The 22134-nt window shown below is 39.5% G+C and overlaps 1 pseudogene; it reads left to right on the forward strand.

Moving 5' to 3' along the window:
* The window catches only part of LOC113070603 (mastermind-like protein 3), a 105140-nt pseudogene that overhangs the window by 78542 nt on the left and 4464 nt on the right, over positions 1-22134 (forward strand).

The following is a 22134-nucleotide window of genomic DNA, read 5'->3' on the forward strand; positions in this document are numbered from 1 at the left end:
AATTAAGAACAATAACCAGCATTGTTATCAACATATTAACTCTGTAAAGCCTAACGTATGAAACTAAAGTCAGAAATATCTAACCTTTATTAAACCTTTGGATAATTTAATATTTTTTTTGCTTTTTAAGTTAGACTTTTATGGCTCACATAACTGAAAACTGATTGGTTGCAGTTACAGGTGTTTGAATAACCAAAGGTAAGATGAAATTCTGATAGTTTGTAATGTAAATCAGTGAAAATGTATAACAGGATAGCAGACTACTTGCATAATGCATAATTATCAGTGGTCAGTAATTTAGAGGCCTTAGAAATGTATGTATCTATGATACTGTAGTCTTTATAGGGTTAAGCTTAAATCATGTTAATTTAAATTATTGAAAGTAGTTTACATTGACACACTTCAATGGAAAAATTCAGGGGTATGTTATCAATTCTTAAAGGTGCACCAAAGGAGTATTTTTGGTAAACAAGATTTGTTGATCGCATCTGTGTCATGTTAGAGATAACCACAGAAAATAATTTCACTTGTCGCTAAGATTGCAAAAATAATGGAAAGTTTGTCACTGTAATGGACTTACAGTACAATGAATGCCAAGGCATGCAGTGGTCTTGTTTTTCTTTTCTAGGTATATGAACATCCTTGCATGGGGTTGGATCACAGCTGGTGTTCAGTGTACAAGTGTAGAAGCAGTTTCCGCCCAAACTATTTAGGTGCGGCATGCAATTATTTTGGAACACCATGCATAAAACGTCTCTGTTTCCTGACAGATAAATGGCAAAAAAAAAAAAAAAAGAGCGGGAGAGAGAGAGAGAGTCAGACGCACTTTCTGCCTGTCAGTCATTATACACACTGGATTTCCTGAAGCCAGGCTGGCTGACCTCTTGGGAGGGGTTTTGGTGTTTGATTTAGGGGATGCTTTGTTTTCTGATTTGCTATATCTAGCTTGAAATTGACTTTCAGCAACTGATGAAAAACCTGTATAAGTAAAATCTCAAAATATTGTGTAGAACTGGGTTATAGAACCAGGTTTTGGAAGTAAAAATCTCATTTGGTTTCACCATAATGAAATACATCTTTAAAGGGGACATGGATGCCCATTTTTCACAAGTTGGTATGATTCTTTAGGGTCTTCATGAAATGTCTGCTAGATACTTTGGTTAAAATTCCTCAATGGTCTGTTAAAAAAAAAAAAAAAAAAACCTGTTTACCTGTTCACAGCAAACCATTTTGGTACATGTCTCTTTAAATGATAATGTGCTACTACTCACTCCACCTCCTCTTCCATTGAGTCGTGTTACCATCAAAAACAAAACTACTGTGCTGCGTCCTCAGTGGGTCTCATGTCAGGAAAAAATGAAGAATTATGTTCACTTTCACATTGAATTCTTTATCGGCGATGTATCGTCTGCGATTATGAACGTGATATTGCGTAGCTTGTCAGTGAACTACAGCCCAATGAAGTAAATGCTGCTCCATCTGAAAGCAGGTGATGGAGATTTACTACTAATCACAGAACCTGCTTTACTGACGAGATGCGCATGATCATCACATTCTATTATTTGCACAGTCCTAATGTATGCTAAAATTCAGTGGTCAATGGCTTAATTCATGGTGCTTCTGTCTATTCCAGTTTTCAGAGGCTTTTTATACTTCACTTATTGGGAATCCATTGATTAATTTTGAAGCTGGATGGTTTGGTTCATTTCGTAGAAGTCTTTATTTTATTTTTCTCCATTGTGAAAATGAATAGGAAAAAATATTTCCAGAACCAAGCCTCAAAAATTTAATGTTCACTCTTGTATCTTTATGTCTGTATATGTGGCCTTTTCTGCCTGGCTGTGCCGTCATATAATATCATTATTTCCCAAGCTGCCTGGCTTTCACCTGCGCACACACACATACACACACGCTCTCACCTCCTAGCCAGTGGAGCTCAACGAAGCCAGAGATAATTCACTTTGCACACTAACTTTCAATTTGGTCCCTGCTCCCTCCATCTCCCTCCTGCGAAACGCACTGCTCTGCCAATCACAGACCCCGCTGCTTCAAGGCGGAATTGAATCATTCACTTACTGTGTGTGTATGCACTGCTCGACATTGTGGCATGTTATGGCAAAGCTTTAGCACTTTGGCCTAGTTACCAAAGATGAGAGCGATCCTCAAGAGCACACAGTCCCCCCCTTCTTTCCACCATTTTCTTCCTCTCCCCCCTCATTCACTTTTCTTTCTCTCAACATGAATTGGCTTTTCTCTGATAGATAAATGACTCTATTATGCCCAATTGAATCAATTCATTAGTGGTAATGGATCGTTTCTGCCCATTTCCATTGAAACGGAGGGAGTGAGAGAAGAGGATACTGCAGGTACAGTCTGGATGTGGGAGATGGGAGATCTGCTATTGTTTCGTTTTCCTCTGTCTTGTGTGTGTGTGTGTGTGTGTGTGTGTTTAGATGAAGAATAAAACATATCAAAACTTATCAAAAAAAAATAAAGACTCTCTTTTTCTCACTGTCACAGTTTCCTCTTCTTCTTCTTTCGTTGTCTTTCTTCTCAGGAATTTCTGTCAGGGCTTTTCAAGCATTCTTTACCAAGGACCCCCAAATATGATGATCTCCTTTTGAGGGTCCACTGTATTCAAAAGCGAAGACTATATATTTTTATCTAATACAAACCTATTTACTCTGTGTGAGGAAAATGGTGAGAATGACTTTAAAACGGACATTATCTTCAGAACTGGCTTTTATTTGTACTCAAGCCAAACGTATGACTTATTCAGATACTTTCTAGAAATGTTTACTTTTAAGTTAACAGTATATCTTTTAAAGAAATAACATTATGATGATGATTGTTATTATTCCTGATCCGACAATTACATTTACTTTTATTGGTACTTATAAGTACTAAAAATACTACTACTACTACTACTACAAATAATAATAAAAAAATAATTTTTTTGTTTTTGATTTATTATTAATATTATAGAGTAAAAAAAACTATATATGATTATTATTAATGTATGAAAAAAATAGTCGCATATTTTGGATCATTTAGATGTTGCTAGATGAAGCATATTTTAGGTTGACTGGCATATTTTAGGTCATGTATCATCCCCAGTGACAACCCTGATGTAAATCACATGCTAATCTCTTATTAATCTTATTATTAGTCTCTTATTAATATCACTCCTGATAAAAAATTATCTTTATTTATCCATTAATTAGCCGCCAGCAATTAGCCTTTCATATTTTATTATTAGTATTTAGCAATGCAGTGCATGGCATTATCACATGTTTTCAGGTGTGTAATAACACGCTTGCCTTTCTGGAACTCAGCCATGCATTAAACTTCTTACCCCGCTGTAAAAAATACACCATAAAAAATACTGAAAACTGTCAGTGTAATGAATTAGCCTAATTATTTTGCACTTCACTGTGTTTTGTGTCACCAGATAAGAGAGGAAAACACTGTGATATTTTCATCCCCCATCCTCTTGTCTAGCCATCTATCAGAAACCACTGCCGCCCACTGCACTGATGATGTCAGCAGCGCTCACAAACACGGACAGACACACAAAGAGCATAACCCTGTGTCTGTTTCCCCTCTCATCCTCTCTGTCTCTTTCCCTCCATTGTCAACAACCATAACCAGCATATCAGTCTCTATAGCCCCTAATGAAATAACCCCATTTTGCCACACTCCCCCTTCCAGACGCCCGCCGCCCCTCCAGACCAGCCCCTGGCTGCGCTGCCCCCTCTCGACACCTCTTCCCAGGGCTGATGGAGCTCTTTGTTTGCCTGTGTGTGTGGTGGGCTGGAGCGGACCGATAAGGAAGGCAAAGGGGAGCGAGATAGCTCTCCAAAGGGGAGCGATAACACAGGGAGGTGAAGAAAGTGAAGGAAGAGAGAGTGAAAGGAAGAGATGGGACAGTGGTGTTATGCGATGAGAGAATCGCACGCTGGGGGAATGTCAAGATGCTGGACATGGTCCATATGGGTTTGTTATGCCACATCGAGAGGGAGAGAGGTAGGAAAAGGTGAAGAGAGAGACCGAATACCAATTCCAGGTCCGGAATCCGCCCTCCTTTTTTTTTTACATTTCAGCAGCATTCACTGATCCTTGGATAGCTTTGAGTAATGTGATATATTCACGAGAAAAATCATAAATGGTGCAGTGTGCATAGAGACAGTTTTGTGGAAGTTACTTGGAAATGATGAAAAGCTTATTCCTAGACTAGTTACAGCTATAGAGTTCAGTTACAGCCAGGCTACACTTTAAAAAGGCATTAAAAGCCTATACATCAAGAAGTATATGTATAGATCCTAATAGCTTGTCAACAAGATTTTACTCTGGTAACAATATTTGTTTGTTTATTTGATTGAATGATTCTAAAAAAGATATGATTATATTAAGTTACTTTTTTTAATGTGCCCTTGCAGTGTAATTATACACAACAAGTACTTACTAAAGGGCTAGGAATAGGGTTTGATTTAGGATTAATACATGTAATGTCTAATAAGGACAACTATAAACAAAGTGTTGGATTAGATTACAAAAACACTTAGGATCTCTGTTATTGTGACAAAACAAAATACCACCAAATACCATCAATGAGACTAGAAAATAGAAAATCACAGCTCGAATTTAAGTATTTAACTGAACATGTTTTCAAATGAATATTTGTATTAATAATGGGTCTAAAAGGAATCTGTGAATTATTTTATTCAACTGATGCATTTAAATCATCTAAGCAAACCACTTCACTAAAAGTCATCAGACATCCTTTGTATGAGTTATAAATAGGAATATTTATTATTACCTCCGTTCACTCACTCAGCATGTTTTCAATCACATGTCCAGAGTAAAAGTGTGTGTGAATTTGACTGGTCATGCAGGAGAGCTTTCTAAAAAGACAATAAAATGAAGGATATAGTGGAAGTTTTTCAGACCAGATGCTTTGTTGGAACCAAATACACTGAAAAAAATGATACTTTTTTTTTTTTTTTTATGGTAAGTGGTTGCAAATTGCAAACAATTTATTTTAGCAACATAAAAAATGTATATATGTGTGTGTGTGTGTGTTGAAAGTTAGTTGACTAAATTAGCTTATTTAAATGTAGCTAAAATAAATTCATTGCAACCACTTACCTAAAAAAAAAAAAAAGAATAAAAAAACCCCCATCTTTTAGAAAGCTGTGTCCAGTATTAAAGCAGTGTTTAGAGGAGCACACCCATATGAATAAGAAAAAGACATCTATAAAGAATTAGAGAGCGATGAACAGTGTAACAGATTGTAAATTGGTGTTTGAGGGGTGTGTTTGAGAGAGAGAGTGAATGTCTAATCCAGTGGCAGTCTCTGGTTTGGGGTCACTGCAGAGTGACTAGGCTTGAAATTGTCCCTCCACGCTACTAAGCCCTGCCTATGAACTGGGGTGTACGTGTGTGTGTGTGTGTGTGTGTGTGTGTGTGTGTCCGTGTCCCTGTAAGCTCGTGGGTGGGCTAGATCAGGAGAGTCAGAGGATGGGTACTGCATTCATGAAAGAGAGGCCACACTTCCTAGAGAGAGACATGGCTCCAGATCAATAGAGTGAAACAATACAGATTCTGTATTCTCGAATGGTCAGCAAGATTTTATTTTATTTTATTATCTATTTATTGTATTTGCTTTTTTAAAGTAGTCTCTTTTAATTGTTCATTGAAGTTCATTGAAGTTAAAAATGTTAGGTAATATTTACAAGATCGGGCTTCGTTGGCAGATTAAAATTTTTTAATTATTTTGTTATTTTTTTTGGAGACTACAATAATGTTTCCCCTCAGTGTGACGTAAAATCTGCACTATTTGTTCTGACGTATCCAAAGTCAGATTTATTGTAAGAACACTGAATCCCCATTTTAGCCTCCCCTTTAAGGCGTTCTGTTATTTATTTTTGCTGCTCATATGTCATCTGCCATGTTCTGCCAACCCTGATCTTTCTTTCCTCACCATTTTAACAAGAGACCATTTTAAACCCCCATTTTTCTCAATCACTCACTTGGGATTTGCAGCTTGCCATGAAGAACGCCATCTTTGTTCCCGCTGCGGCGGAAAGGATTCTAAAATAGTAGGCACAGAGGGCATGCAGGAATTCTAAACCGGAACTCATTTGGGAACGTCATGGCCTGCGGACCCCGGGAGGAGTCAAAAGACAAAAACCTGGCATTCCCGCGAGGACGACCCTGCTGCGAAGAGGGCCATTTATCACGACCAGCTTTGGTTGCACTGTCAAGGGGAGGGAATTTGCTGCCGCTCTTAGCAAACATACTTACCTGCCGCTGGTGCGTGATTGAGTCCCCGACCGCCCTCCGCCAGGGTTTCATTTGTTTCAGCCATAAACACCTTCACCTCCACAGCCTCATTAGTGTCCCTAGCCCTTACTGCTTATTTTATAGTCTGCACTCAATTGAGACATTGGTCATGATGTGATCATTTATTTGTTTTTGTCTGCTTTAACCTTGATGAGGAGAAGTGCTGGATGGTGTGTGTTTGCGCGGGTCTTTGTGAGGCGAGACCTTGCATTGCCGGGCTGTTAAAGGCAATCTTGATAGCTCTGGTCATAAATCAGAGTGGATGAAAGGGAAGGAGACTCTATTGCTTCATCGACACCATTAGAGTTAAGGTTGGATATGGAGACGTCAGGTCACTTCACACCTGACAGTGGGTAGCAAATGGAAACCCACTGGCCAAGACCAGATGGTTTATCCTAAACTAGTTGTATAGGATTCATTTTGGCTATATGATATTGCAATAAGTAATATTTGAATGGACCATTTCCATTTTCATTTCAGCTTTGCAAAATTACGGCATTAATATATGGCAAAGCAGTTAAGACCTTGATCAGAGACCATCCTGAACAGCTGATTACAATATGCGTAATACACAAACAAACCATCTGCAAATGATATGTGCATCACAGGAGACCTTTAAAGTAATCTAGGCACACTTTACTTTTACAGCAGTGATACCTTGAAGTGTACAGTATTCAAGATTATTTGTAATCCAATATCTTGAAACCGCAACAATAATCTTGGCTTCCTCCAGCCATACCTAATCTCCATATTTGATTAAAAATATGTAGATTAGGTTCTTGGCCTCTTCACCAAAGCCGCTTCAGACCTGTAAGCTCCTCACGTGCAACAACTAAGTTTATCAGGTAAAGAAGAAAATTGGATCAAGCTGCGTGTTGTGCTTCATGTACCACAGCTCAAACTCTGCTGTTTACTGTTTGTCCATCTGAATAAATGCACGGAGGTCAAGGAGTTGCATTCCAGCAGTGAGAAGGAGGTGTGAGGCTTGAGGAGGATCAGTCCTCCCTCAAAGCTCGGCCTTCGCTCTGGCTCTGCCTCAGGAATGCCAGGCATTCTCTCAGCCCCTCTGATGTCTGCTGTGTGTCGAGAAGAGAATATCAGTGAGGGAACGGGGTTTTAAGTCTATGACTGGAGCAGGACAATTGAAAACCATTTCCTTATTCAGGTCGGGTGAGAGATTGTGGTGATGTTTGCAGCAGAAATCGAAGAGAATTCACAGAGCTGCTCTGGGGTTCATATAGCTTGGGGACAGTTTATAGTATTTCACTTTGTCCATATTATGATAGGGATAGTTCACGCAGAAATGGACAAGGACATTGTTTAATCACCTTGATATCAGTTCAAATCTGTATGACTTTATTTCTTTGGAACATACAGGTTTGGAATGATATGAGGGTGACTTTTGTGCATTTATTTATTTTATTTTTTTCATTTTTAAGTCAACTATCCCTTTAAGCTCCACCCTGTTAGTTGTATGTAAAATCTCTTTCATAAAAAACAGTTCCTGACGACAATATCATCACCTAAGTGGCATTATTTTGGTGAGAGGAAAACAACAGCCCAAACATCCGCAAGTATTAGCACTGGAGATTATTATTTCTGTGATGTTTTTTTTTTTTGTTATTCGTCTTGGTCTTGGTCGGTTTAATTACTCTGCCCCCCGTTTGGTGAAATTACAGAATTTAGGATAACATCAACATTTCAAATGATTGTAAACGCACTAAAAAATCAACTAAGTTTACACCCTCATGTAAACTAACTCTGAGTGCCTCCCTGAGCAGTTGATTTCTCACAATTGTGTGCTGTAAATCTTGTTAAATAATAGTTTAAGTGCCTGATCTTGTATGTTAATATAGATATTGTCTGGTATACCCCTTTATAGAAATATGTCCTTGAATTACAAAACAAGCATGTCAGTATTTTGAATGTTACTTGGTTTAAAGTGTGTTGCATAACCGGAATGAACCAAACCCTAATAATTATGGCCAAAATAGCCTGGATTCATCTCATCTCAGATTTATTGTTTTCTCCCCCCCCCAACCTTAGTCCTGTTTATCTTTTTCCCTTGCCCTCACAATATTCCATCCCTTGTTCCTTGTCTTTTTCTACTCTCTTCTTTTATTTTTTAGTGTGTGGTGGTAAAAGGTCTGTTTTGTTCCAGCCATAAAGTCTTCCATCCTCCTCCCACTCCTGCCTCTCTCGCTCTCTCGTCCCTCCTTCACTCTTTGCCTTCCTCCCTAATGGTTGCTCTTTCCAGCTCTTGCTCCTATCAGCCGTGCGATAATGTTACGTCAGACACTAATCTGGCAAGAGAGACTCTCTCTCTTCTCTCTTGCTCTGTTCGTCATCAGCCTCTACCTTCCTCATGTTTTCTGTGCCTTATCTCTGTTGTTTTCAGCTTGTTGCATGGTTTTCTTTTCCATTATTTTTCTTCCACTTGATTCAGTTCTGTTCTTCTTTGAGTGTTCATGGGGACTTTTTTGGACATTGTGGTCTGCTTACTGATCATTCAGATCATTGTGGATTGTTCTGGTGAATCTGGTATAATGACATATTTGGAGTGACCCACCCATCAAGAGATTTTCATTTTGTGTATGGCATAAAATCACTGAAACTCTGAGATCCAAGAACACACACAGACTGTATGTTATGAAAGTCATGTGGAAATACACACACCTTAGAAGGCGTCTTTAATTCATTGTGCTGTAACTGATTTGGAAAGTGTTTGATATTTATGTTTGTTGATATGTTTAATCACCTGTTGCTATTTGAGACGTTTGACCTTGGCGTGGGAATCACCTCTGAAGATGAGGGTGCACTACGCTAGTAATAGGACACTTTTTAAAGTGTTTTCATTTAGGACACAATATACATGTACCACATACAGTAAGTTAGTGGTTCAAAATTACAGATTCTTTCAGTTTGTTTCTTTGTCTTGTCAATTTTAGGAATTTATGCTCACTTCAACTGTTTGCAAGAGGTAATTAGATTTTTTGATAATGTAAAAGTTTTTACTTTTGATGATTTTGATGATTTTTTTTTTTTAATGCTGAATAAAAGTCTTCTTTTTTTATTTTCTTTGAGATTATGAAAATTTAATTTTTGATAAATGTCATCTTTAGCAAATCTCAAAATCAACATTCATCTAAATTCGCTTTTGAAATATAATTTTCTAGTGTAATTTTTTATCAGTACAGTATAGAATTCTCATTATCAACCATTTATCAGTTATCGACCATAACGTTGAAATAAATAATTAACAGCTGATATAAATAATTAACAGCTAATCTGGGATGACCAGAGTTTGAATATTACATCCGTATTGTAATTTTTAATTGCAGATCTCTTGATTTGAATGGGACAAAGTAGAAGTCGTCCTGCTCTGTGTTGTTGTGAAAGGTGCGTTATAGTTGTCCTAATGAAGCATGGGGGAGGAGGGGAGCTTAAATCTGACAAGTCAGCAAACCTTCTTTTTTCCTGCTGACCTGTGCTCCTATCTGTCTCTCTCTCTCTTTTTCTCTCTCATGTGTTCTCCATGCCATTTCCTGTCTTTCTGTCTGATGCCGGCTATTAAGCTAGATGGATTTGCTCATCAGTCTCAGGGTGTGATTAGTCTGAATGGCCCATCTTCATCTCATCTTCTCTTGAGCGTTTGATTACGTCTGCCCTCCCTTCCCTCATGTCACTCTTGGATTGGAATAGCACAAACAGTTCCTGCTGAACTTGCAGAAAAAGCTCTTACCTTATCTTGTCTCTCCCTCTTCCGTCTCCAGCAAGTAAAAGGTCAGGCTGCTTACTGTACACTAGCTGTGAGTAAACCAAAATGAAGTGGTGAGGTGCATCATAACTAGGCCTCTGGACATTTGTCACATTTTCTGGGCAGATTATACAGGAACACATGCGGAGTGAATTTGAACATGGAAAAAAAAAAAACTTTAAATCTGTACATTCTACTGACTTATTACGTAAAGAAACAGTGAGTGTCACAAATGACCACGTGGATGCCATTTACATCAACATTAAATAAAAAATGACACATTATATACATCTAATTCAACATTTAGGTGTGTCTTTGTATATTAAGGAGTATGTTATTTGTAACCGTCTTGGTTTTGAGGAGCCCTCAGAAATGTTTTGTGTGGCTATCTTTGTTCCTGTCTTTCGTTTGACCTCTTTTTAAAGAGAGTTTGTGTCAAACTTGTAAAAAGTTTGATTAGTGCGATTTAAACATGATTATTTGTCCATTTGTTTTCCTTTCCTTAGTAAGTTGTAAAGGTGATGAAGTGGAAGTATGCTGTATTTTCTCAAAATAGGCCTTTGAAATCTTTAATACCATGTTTGTGTGATTCTTAAGGTCATTACTTAGTGTTCATCACTTGTATTTCTTAATTCTCTGCAGGAACTGCAGGAAAGAGAATTATTCTCTTCTGGAATGTCGCATTGAACTATATTTAGAGTCTTGTTTCCGTTCCTCCTTTTCCGTTTCTTTCCTTTTCTTTTTTTGTAGATGAGACAAAAATAGCCGTGGTCATGTCTTCAGACTCACCTGGGAATTCATGCACAACTTCTGTGTGTGTGTGTGTGTGTGTGTGTGTGTGTGTGTCTGACAGCCTTTCCTCAATGACTTTTACTAATTATATTTAGCCTTGTACAGCAGTTTGTTCTCTGATTGGAAGTACGTAACTCATTTCTTTGGATGTAGTTGTGCATCCCATCAGACATCCACTATCACACAGGAGATTCTCTGCTTGTTTAACTTGACAGGTTTAGGCTTGAACATGCATTTACCAATCACATATCTGCTCCTTTAACAGCTTTTTAACTTGGAAAAGGGCTTGCAGCCATCTTATTCACGTTAAATGTCTTCTCATTGCTGATTGTATTAAGCTAGACAACTTAAACTGGCCTCATGTAACACTTTATGTAGTTCAAAGTTGCTTATATGTTTTATAGGAGAGATAAAGGAATGGTTCGGGACAATAAACTTGTCGAGTAGCTGTCCAAAAACAGACTAGTTAAAATATTTTCAATACTTGATATTGTTTAGTGGGATGAACGGAAACTTCTCAGAGTGAGTTGGAATGTTCTAACAATGTGCTTTAGCATGCTAACTGCTAGCTGATAGACTGTTAGCATGCTTTCTGAATTCATCCAAAAAGTTTGAGGTCAAAACAAAGTTTCAAAATGTTGTCAGATTATTTAAAACATTAAATCGATCAAAAGTGACAGTGAGACCAAGGCTCAAGTAACAAGGCTTCCTTAAGACTGACTTCGTCAACTAATCATTCAGGCAACCCACATCTAGTTTATTTTGGAAGCATTTCAGCACATCCCAGGAAGGGATGGTTGCGAACATTTTGAACGCTCTGTAAACTCCCACCCTGCTTAGTGTGCTTCATTGAAAGAGAGTGATGATTCTTGAAGCAGTTTCGACTCTTCAAGCGGGTGCAGTGTTGCTGCAAATTGGCCAATACACAGGCTAGAGCTTCAGGTTTTTATTGAAACAGAGGAAAGCAGTTGGTCTTTTCCATGACCATTAGATACTGAAAAAGCCTGAGTCAGTTTTACTACTGACGCTAAAAGCTTAATTTCACTGCACGTGGTTTTTCATGTGTGTATGATTGCTTACATGCCTTTGGTATCTGTGTGTGTGTGAGAGGGTTTTTATGCAGAATCCAAATGAACACTTGCCAAGTGCCAAATGTGAGTAAAAATGGCTTAGGTGAGTAAATAAAACTTGCTAATGAGCTACTAGACAGCTATTAACTTTATTAGAAGCTGTGTAACATGGTCAACATCGAAGTAATATTATGAAAACATTGATCTAACACTTGCTGATGCGCAGATTTCAAACCTTAGGCACAAATATGTGAGAACATTTTCACATTAAGCAATGAATTGCAAATATGAGGAACACGTTGGTATTTTGTTGTAGATACTGGCTCATCTCATTGCTGTGAGTGACCTTGACCTCTACTTTGTCACAGATATGTCAATAAAGAAGAAATACATTCAGAATCAGGTGAATATAAGAAATATTTCTGAACCGGGTGGCAGAAAGTAAATTTTAAGACCCTGACTGTGTTTACTATATTGACTACAAGATTGCACTATGAAGTTAAAGGTATAGTTCACCCAAAAATTATGTCAATAATTACTCATGCTGTCATTTCAAACCTGTAATCTTCGTTGGTTTACTGAACTCAAATAAATATATTTTTGATGAAATCCGAGAGATTTCTGACCTTCTGTAGACAGCAAGGATCCTATTCAAGGGCATCGTTAAAATAGTTCATTTGACATCAGTGGTTTAACCTTAATTTTATAAGCGCAAAGAAAACAAAAATAACACAAGAATTTCTTCTCTTCCATGTCAGTCTTCCCATACAGTCAGTACCACGACACAGTTGTTATTTCTGTTTCCTTTACATGATAGTTGCGTTGCTGTCTATGCAGTGTCTAAAAGCTCTTGGATTTCATCAAACATATTTTAATTTGTGTTCTGCTAATAAACAAAGGTCTGACAAGTTTGGAACGACATGAGGGTGAGTAATTAATAACAGAATGTTCATTTTTTGAAATGACTTTAAAATAACATTTTCTTTTCTAAAAACTCACACTACTTTTATTTGAATCACTCTGTCTCTCACTGTTTCTCTCTCAGACCTAAATCCCAGTGATATTTAAGGGTCTTAACCTGTGTCTTTCATCCCTCCGTTGTGGAGCGTGTGTGAGATCTAGCGTTAGCCCCCGTCGCTACGCGCTCTGCTAGCTAATGTAGACAGGCACGCTCTGAGCGTGTGCAAAAGCTCATGACCCTCTCCACAAAGACAGACTGCAAATGAGCCTCTCTTTCTCTCCTCTATCTAGATCTTTGTCTCTCCGCTAGTGTCAGCATTCCCTCCTTCCCTCACTCTCTTTTCTCACTCTGTCACACAGTCTCTCTTTCGTTCACTCCCTCGCTCTTTCTCTTTATCTAAGTAATTACCACTCCCCCCGACATCTCTGCCACTGTCATAATCTTGTTTCTTTCTTTCTGTCTCGCTCTCCTGCACAGTGTTTCTCCCTCTTTAGCAGTTCGAGAGGAAATCAATATAGACATGACCCTCTCAGGAGCCACAATATTACCTTTGGGTGTGGTGGTTGTTGGGACAGCAAACGCAACGTTAAGACACTCCTTGGTCTACTTGCACTGATCTTCGTGACACACCCAAGTATGACTCGCAAGATCCGGTTACAAATATGTTGAATGTGCTATATCTGCAAGTTGACTAAACGGCATTTAAAATGAGTCTTTGCAAGAAGACTTAAAAATTCTGACATTTTCAGAGACAAAAGAAGAAATTCTGATGAATAATAGGAGAACAATTTAATGTAATGCAACATTTTTTAATAATTTTTTTTATTTTTTAAAATCATGTCACTGTATGTCATTTGCATGTTAATGCCAATATTCTAAATATTTATAGTAGTAGCTCTGTCTGTATGTTACCCTTTATTCTTTAATGATTTATATATATATATATATACACACACACACATAACACAAAAGCAAATCTTGTTCATTAGTCAAATTCGTTTATAAATGATAACTCAACAGGTATGAAATATGATCCGTAAATGGAAAAACACTGTTTATGAGCGCTCAGGTGACCGCTAGACTGCTGCAGGTTAGTAGGGAAATGTATTTACATACATTTATGACCAACTAATACCTAAACTATAGTTAGTTTTTTTAAGCATAAGCTAGGGTATGTGTACAGTCTGCGTGAAGTTAATTTCATTATCAGCGTGCACATAGTGTAGTGTATGTACACAGCACATTATTTGTTTCAATGCAAATTACAGTAGTTTGTCCACAAGGAGGCGTCAAAGCTGGGCTGTTGTTTCACAGTTAGAAAAGAAGCCGAAGGAGGCAGGACTATTAAAGACAGTAAAAAATAAAACAATTGACACCTGCATTGATCGGTGCTTGTTTTGGGGAATTAAAAGCCACCTGCAACTCTACTTTAAACGAGAACAAATACATTATTTTCGCTCATAACTTTTGGGGAAAAAAAACTGCAACTCTGAACAAGGATTAGGCCTACTTCTAAGCATATGTCAAGCGCACTATTAAATGGATTACACTTTGAAAGGTTGTACTGTAAAAAAACCAAATAGATGTTAGGCCTAACATCAATAGAAAGTGTATTAGTAATCCAAACATTGCAAAATGTTTTTATGTGCGTTTACAGTAGTTCTAGTTTTAAACCAACAGGTTCAGCAGCACGATTTTAAGAAAAACGCAACAAATGGGCCTTTGTTCATTTCTCATTATGATGTCACGAAGCACATTGTGTCAGGCTGCTGTTCTTTTCCTCTCCCATTATTTTATGACAGGAGGGGAGATGCTCACTTAGCAGCTCTCTCTCTGTCTCGTTCTCTGGAGGTAATTAGTGAATCAGCCAGTAATTAGTTTGCTTCATGTCTGGTAATTCCCTCTCGTTGCCCACAATGACACTCCCAGCCGTCAACAGTCAACACTGTCACGCTGTTTAAAAAAAAAACAGACACCTCGTCTCTTCCTCTTTGCCTTTTCCTCTCCTTGTCGAACGAACGAGTGTGTGTCAGAGTCTCGCCCACGAACAGCTCTTTTGAGGCAGTGTTGTGTGTGTGTGTGTGTGTGTGTGTGTGTGTGTGTGTTCTTAAACACGTTTACTCATCCTCTCTATTTCCCCTCTGCGCTCTGTAAGTGTGCCGGATTGTTTACCTCCCTTTTTCCTCTCCACCATCTCTCTCTCTCTCGCTCTCTCCCTCCCTCACTCTAGGATCGGAAGTCCTCCGAGGCTGTGCATTCTTCTGTCCCTCCCCCACCCATCTCTCACTATAGACAGAACATGCAAGACAGAGAAAGAGCTGCGTGTGGTGCCCTCCGCATTAACATACAACACGATGCACACGTACAGGTGTACGCATGGATACTACGCTCTCAGATACTTAATCGAATGTGCCCCATCCCAAGAGGATGAGGCCTTTTTCATTGCGTGCGTGCGTTTGTGTGTGTTATCTGATGAGGTCTGTCTCAGGGGTGGCTATGGTGCTGTTAGAGAGTGACTTGCTGATAAAAGGCCTGCGAGAGAGGCAGGAAAAAAGAGGGGGAGGAGGCTTCTTTGACTGGACACATAAATCAAGGCCCTGGTAATTGCTGCTCAGGAGAAAAAGTGCCTGGGAGAGGGCGGTTGTGAAACTGAACACTAAAGCCATGCTAGCGCATGCTCACACACATCACAAACACACAATGCTGTCATGTTGCAAATCCGATTATAAACAATACGGCTCCTTTCTGAAACCTAGCACCTATATAGACAGCTACCTTGTAAGGCAGCATCCGAAATTTCACTAGTGAGTGATTTGGGACACTTTACGTAGGTAGCACTTCTTTGCGTCACACATATAGCACTGGGAGGGCACAGAGACCCGACTCACAATTGATTCCAATGGGATTTGATGTTAGCATGTTGCTAAGCTAACAGCTTGACGCACTGATAAGCATAAAATGCAAAGGTTGTGCTAATGTCGTGTGAAATAGTCTATTTGTTGTTATTGATACATATAATTTCTCTTGCTTTACATGAACATTTTTGCAGTGGATTGTGGGATTGTCTTTTGTGCAATGGGTCAGAGCTGCCTTAGATATGGGCTTAAACAAGGTATCTTAAAGTCATAGAACAAGGAATCTAAGGGATAGTTCACCTAAAAATGAAAATTCTATTATTTACTCCAAAATTTTGTACCAAACCTGAATGCCGCCTTCTGTAGAACACAAGAAGATATTTTATATATTATTTTATATCTAGATTTCTACAGAAAAAAAAAAAATTAGAATGACATGAGACTGAGTAAATGATGACAGAATTTCCATTTTTGCTTGGCCTCCCTTGACAAGGCATCGTAACGTTGCCTTTTTGTTCTTTGTGGTGCCTTAAAATGCTTTCTAGGTGGGCAGCTTATTAGGATTTGGAACAAAGCTCATATGTAGTATTGACACACTCTGCTTCCCTCATTCCACACGTACCCACACACTCGATTTATCAGAGCCTGCGCTTGCCTTCCTGTGTGGGAATGTTGGACAATAAAGAAAGCAGATCTGAGGCTGTGATTGGTCGTTTTATCTCATCTCTTGAGAGAAGAGCCATGATTGGTTCACTCATCCCAGGGAAGTGAGACAGTAAAAGATGAAAATTAATCTGTCACAGACGCAGACGCACTTAAAAACCCTTCACCAATCAAACACCGTTTCAACAGCTTAAAACATTTCCCTCCGCTCTTTCTCTCTCTCTCTCTCTCTCTCTCTCTCTCTCTCTCTCTCTCTCTCTCTCTCTCTCTCTCGGATAATAAAGTTCATCATAATTTCTGCTTCTGTCGAGCCTTGAATAATTAGTCATGATCGCTTTCAACAAGGCACAGCTGCGAGAAACAAAGGAGAGATAAGAGGAGAAAGAATGAGAGAAGATTTTGAAACAGACACGCACAAGCACCTGTTGTGACATTCAACTGATTTCTGTTGTATTTTAAGAGTAAATCTACATATCGCATGACACATGCAGGTCGCACGAATGCATACAAATCTCACAGGTTTTTCTCCAAAACCAGGGTAGAAAACACAGAAGATGTGTTGCATTATTTTTGGTATCTGAGAACATGAACAAATTACCCCAAATGTTTAATAAATAATAATGTAGTTAAGTTAGAACTTAGAATCTGATTTTGTGTGGCACTCTATATGGCTTTTCTTGTCTTTTTTCCTTTAAAAAAGCAGAACAGAATAGCTTTTTGCTCCAAATACTGCATTTTATCCCTCATAAAGAGAAAAAAGAGTGGTAGACAGGAAGAGTGAGCATAACAGAGCGAGGAAGCATGAGGGAGACATCTATTTCGCTGTGCTTCTGTTATCTTTACTTTCTCATCCTTACATCAGATTTCGTCATGTTCTCCTCTTACCTCTACCTGCAGATCCACACAGAGAGAGTCCGTCTGTGTTTAATTAAGCCGTGTGTGCTCCCTATTTATTTCTGAAACTTTGAGGCGAAGCCAACGAACAATGCACACTCGTCCAAACAAAGGAAAACAAGTAGGCTCATTCAGACACCGTCTCTCTTGCATTTTAACGCTCGTCTTTCTCAAAGAGCGATCGTTTAATTTCATTTCACGCTATTTTAAGTGACAGCTGATTTTGTAGATGTGGTTGAAATGAACATCTGGGGGTTAACATCATCATTTGACGTTTCGGTCTGTTTACTGGAATTGTTTATTAGGGATTCATATGGAGAAATCAGAGCCGTGGATGGGTTTCTATCCATAATGCTCAATGAACTGGCACTGAACCTTTGCACGCGTGAGTGTGTGTGCGTGTAATTGAGCTGTAGACAGAAATATGGCTTTACGGCCACCACTAATGGCTTCTGTGCAGAGGAATAGAGAGAGGGAGAAAGGGAATATAGAAGCTGGGAAAGATAATGCAACATGGGAGGGAAGGGAGGGCAAAAGGTTGGGGTAGAGAGAGGTGGAGAGTTTGTGCAAAAGGGGACGGAAGAGTGGGAAATGAGAGGGTGGGCTGCACTCCGGCCGGTTCTACCTCATAACAGGTGTGTTATGGAGGCTTTGACACAAAAAAAACGGCTACTCTGGCATTTCTTTGTTCTTTTGTCATTGCACCAGTAGATGTAAGGATCATATAAAACGTGCTTTTGTTTGTAGTCAATTTGTGATGTAGATTTCTTGGTTTTGGCTGGTGATCCATGCCTGCCAGGCTCTCATTTGTTTGTAGATTTGATGCGATTGATATTCAAGCAAATAATCTGATAAAGGCAGCAGCACCTGGTGATTTTGATAGACGGCGGCCCCTCCACACCTTTGTTGCAGTGTATTTTTATTTCATCAATCTGTTTAATCGATCCTTCTTAGGTAGTGCTGCTTGAGAGTAAAAGTAAAGCATAGCTACCAATGTGAAGGTCGTAATTTCAGTTACCAGGGATTGCATGAACTGATAAAGCACCAAGCTGCTTTGCATAAAAAACGCATGCATAAATACAAGAGCAGTGGTTATAGGGGGTGTACCACCAGGCATTGACCATTAAAAATTCTGTCATCCATGTGGGAGCATCTCAAGCTGTCTCTGGGGTCTTTTAAGCCATATTGGGCCTTAACTTGATCAGCCAAGGCTAAATTTATGCATCACTGGCATTGCCAAAATTCTTTACCACGTTTAAGATGCCATAGCTTGTGTTTATGTGCACATCTGTCAGTATTCAACTCAGATTTGATGAATCGGCCAGTCACTACACAAACACCCTCATGAGTGTGTTGGCACGTGGTGTATTATTATAGGGAATGATGTGAGCAAGCCCCTCAGATTAGTGTCTGATCTGGGCCGAGGCTCACTACTGGTAATCAATGTGTGTTTGTGTGTGTATGCATGAGATCAATGAAAGCAATCACTCTGACTCTCTGTATTGCACTGTGTATTGCTTTGTTCAAACTGCAGTGAGCTGTTTTCCTTAGCACATCCTTCAACACCTTGAACAACTGCAGATGAGCTGAACTTTTAAGAGTTCACCGTCATCAGATAGTCTTGCCTGTTTGTTGACTTTGGTAAAGCCTCGCATTTAGTTGGCACCAGTGCACCAACATACAGTGTGCTATGGGCTATCCCGACTCGAGGACCTTTCCCTATCCTACTCCTATCACTCTCCCACTTAGCTTCCTATCAGTTCTGATCTATCCTATGAATCTGAGTGTGACTTAGGTAAAAATTTGCACCAATAGCCTTGTGAGCAGCACGCCGAAACAGCGCCATTGTGCTACGAGCATCCCGAGTTCGAATCCTGACTCGAATCCCCCACCACTTATCTCTCCCCCACTTTGCTTCCTGTCAGTTCTATCACAGTGATGCCAAAAAAAACTCACACTTAATGTTTTCACCCAGCTTAGAGTGTCATTTACATTTTAAAATACTTTCTTCTTAGACAACTGCACGTAAACCATAGGTTGATTTCTCCTAAAAGTGTAAATACACTGGAGAACTTGTGCAGGAAACCTGTTTGAAGTCATTATTTTAGTTCTGTCATGACAACTCTGAGTGATTTGCGTGGTAATGTACATGACAATGTTAATGTGTTTGGTCTTGGCAGAATAGACCTGCTTACGCTGCTGCTGCTGTGGCAGCAGAACAAGTACCAAGACTTGCTACTGCCAATACATCCACAACATACTGCTGAGCATGTAAGAAATTCTGCTGCTGCACATGTAACATTAATAACCCACATAGCATACATGATCACCCCATAGTAGATCTATACAGGTGGAGCTGGTGAAGGTGGAGGGTTTCTGAAGTGCACTGCAAACTGCTAACACAATCATTAGCCAAGTATTTGAATGTTGAGCAGCGAGCTCATTGGCTGCCGATACAGAAGAGAACCAATCAGCTGTGACGTGATGTTGTCATTATGTCATGCTGTGTTAGATCTATCAGACTGTGCCATCTAGAGTTTCATGCCAGAACATTTTTTTTTTTTTTCAGTTCCATTTAGTGATACTGGTGCTACAGAAATTGCACATTTTGTTTAAAAAACTTTCCATTTCTAGGTACACATCTTTGAAGAGTGCAAGTTCTGTGGTGATTACAAAACATTGCTGTTTGACTGGGTGGTCAGCTTCTGCATAGACCAGTGGCATGAGTTTGGGGCAGGGTTACTTGTTTGCCTAAACAGGGGCAGTATGAGGCCCCGTCCACATGGAGACGCGTTTCTGTGAATACGCACAAATTTTTTATCGGATAGGGTTTCGTCCACACGGATCCGGCGTTTTCATCAGGTGAAACCGCAATTTTTTGAAACCGGGTCCCAGAGTGGATAAATTTGAAAACGCCGTCTTTGCGTTTTCGTCTGGACGGCTAATCCGTATATTTTCTGAAACGATGACGTCATCAGCCCACGTCGCCCCCCTAGTCAGACACCTCTACATCACGTAACAGCAACAAAAACATGAACAAACACTGAACGATTGTCTTTTTATTAACTAACATTAACACTGATTAATAAATGTATTGTTCCATGTTCGTTTGTGTACCACACGCAAGGTTTATGAGCATAGTCCAAGTCTTCTTCTCTGTTTTTAGTGTATCTCTGTGGCAGAATTACAGCGCCACATACTGGTCTGGCATGTATTCTACATCATTATGCTGTTTCGTGTGGATGCAGATATTTCTTGAGACGAGGAAAAAAAAGATCGGATTGGGGTAAAGTCCGTCTTCATGTGGACAGGGCCTGAGTGTTCTGGAAACCGGTTTGGAAACATATTCACCCAATTACTTTTTTGGTTGTGCTACTGCTGCAGAAAATATGCACTACTACTCTTTCAGCAACAATTTCAAATTCCGTAATCATTCTGTCAGTTTATAAACCATCTTATTATACAAAAAATTCTTACTGTATTTGCACTGATCCTCCAGTCTTCAACAACCTTTTAAGTTGACAGTTTAGTTTCAAAGATGACAAAGCGCAAACTGTAGGATCAAGAGTGGTTCACACGTGTGAACGAAAGAGAAAAGATGGATATGGAATCAGCAAAGGAGACAGAAAGAGGAGGAAGAAAGGATAAAAGAGAGGGACTTAATTTACGCTGCTCTCTCTGGGTCTCTCTCTCTCTCTCTCTCTCTCTCTTGCGCGGCTGCTGCCCGCTGTTGTCCATCATGGCTCCTATGAGCACCATCTGCTCAACATTACAGCCACTGTTGCCTGGCTACCTGCTTTCTCTCTCTCTCTCTCGATCTCTCTGTTGCTCTTTCCTGTTTTTTTCTCTCTCCCTCTCCTTAATGTTTTTTTTTCTGTCATTTGAATCCTTTTCTCTCACCCCTCATCTCTCTTTCTCTCCATGCTCGGCTGAGGAGTCTTTGGCTCACACGCATTATCCGGCAGGAAGAAGGAGACACATCTTTTACACCACTCATGATTAAGCCATCTGCAGAGAGAGCTGAAGGGAAAGGGGGGGATCAGGGGATCGTAATGAAAACGAGTGTGTAAGGCGGTGAGGGTGAAAGAGAAGAAAAAGAGAGGAGGTTAAGGGAAATGTGGAGGAAGGAGGGAAAGACGGAGAACGGAATGGAGACATGGGCACAGAGGTGGAAGAAATAGAGATAGATGACGACTCAAAAAGGGAGTGAGAGAGAGACTAAAGGAGTGATGGGGAAAAAAAGATCAACACTGCCCCCCTCTGGCCTGTCCGGCTTTCAACAGAGATTTGGGCAGCATGACTGGTTAACAGAAGAGATCCAGCTGTCCACACACAGATTTGTGCTCATTGACCAGTCTGGTCTAGATTTATCTGAACAGTCTCCTGTGGCGTGCGCATGTTTGTGTTTCATTATTTATTCTGTTATAAGAGCCTCGTGGAGAGCTGGTTTAAATAAAATGATCGCTCCAGATTGGAGCCTTGTGGTTAGTGAATGTGCTCGGGCACATTGAATTATGTGGTGCTTGTGCGGATAATGCAAGTTTGAATCCAGTTTGCAACAGTTCCCCCTTCTCTGTCCAACATCCCCTAGTCTAGCTCTAACTGTTCCTATTAAAAAGTAGCAAAAGGCTTAACAACAGTTGCGTGGCGTTTCAGTTTAGTTTTCTTGGACGTCAGATCTGTAAGACTATAAACACTTGGTCTGGGTCTCATGTCTCTTTGCTTTGGATCTCAGTTTATATTGTCTCAGACAAGACCGCAGTCTATTTCCAGTGTGTTAGAAGTCATTTTATATTA

Source organism: Carassius auratus, unplaced genomic scaffold (assembly GCF_003368295.1).
Source record: "Carassius auratus strain Wakin unplaced genomic scaffold, ASM336829v1 scaf_tig00004606, whole genome shotgun sequence".
Classification (NCBI taxonomy): Eukaryota; Metazoa; Chordata; class Actinopteri; order Cypriniformes; family Cyprinidae; genus Carassius; species Carassius auratus.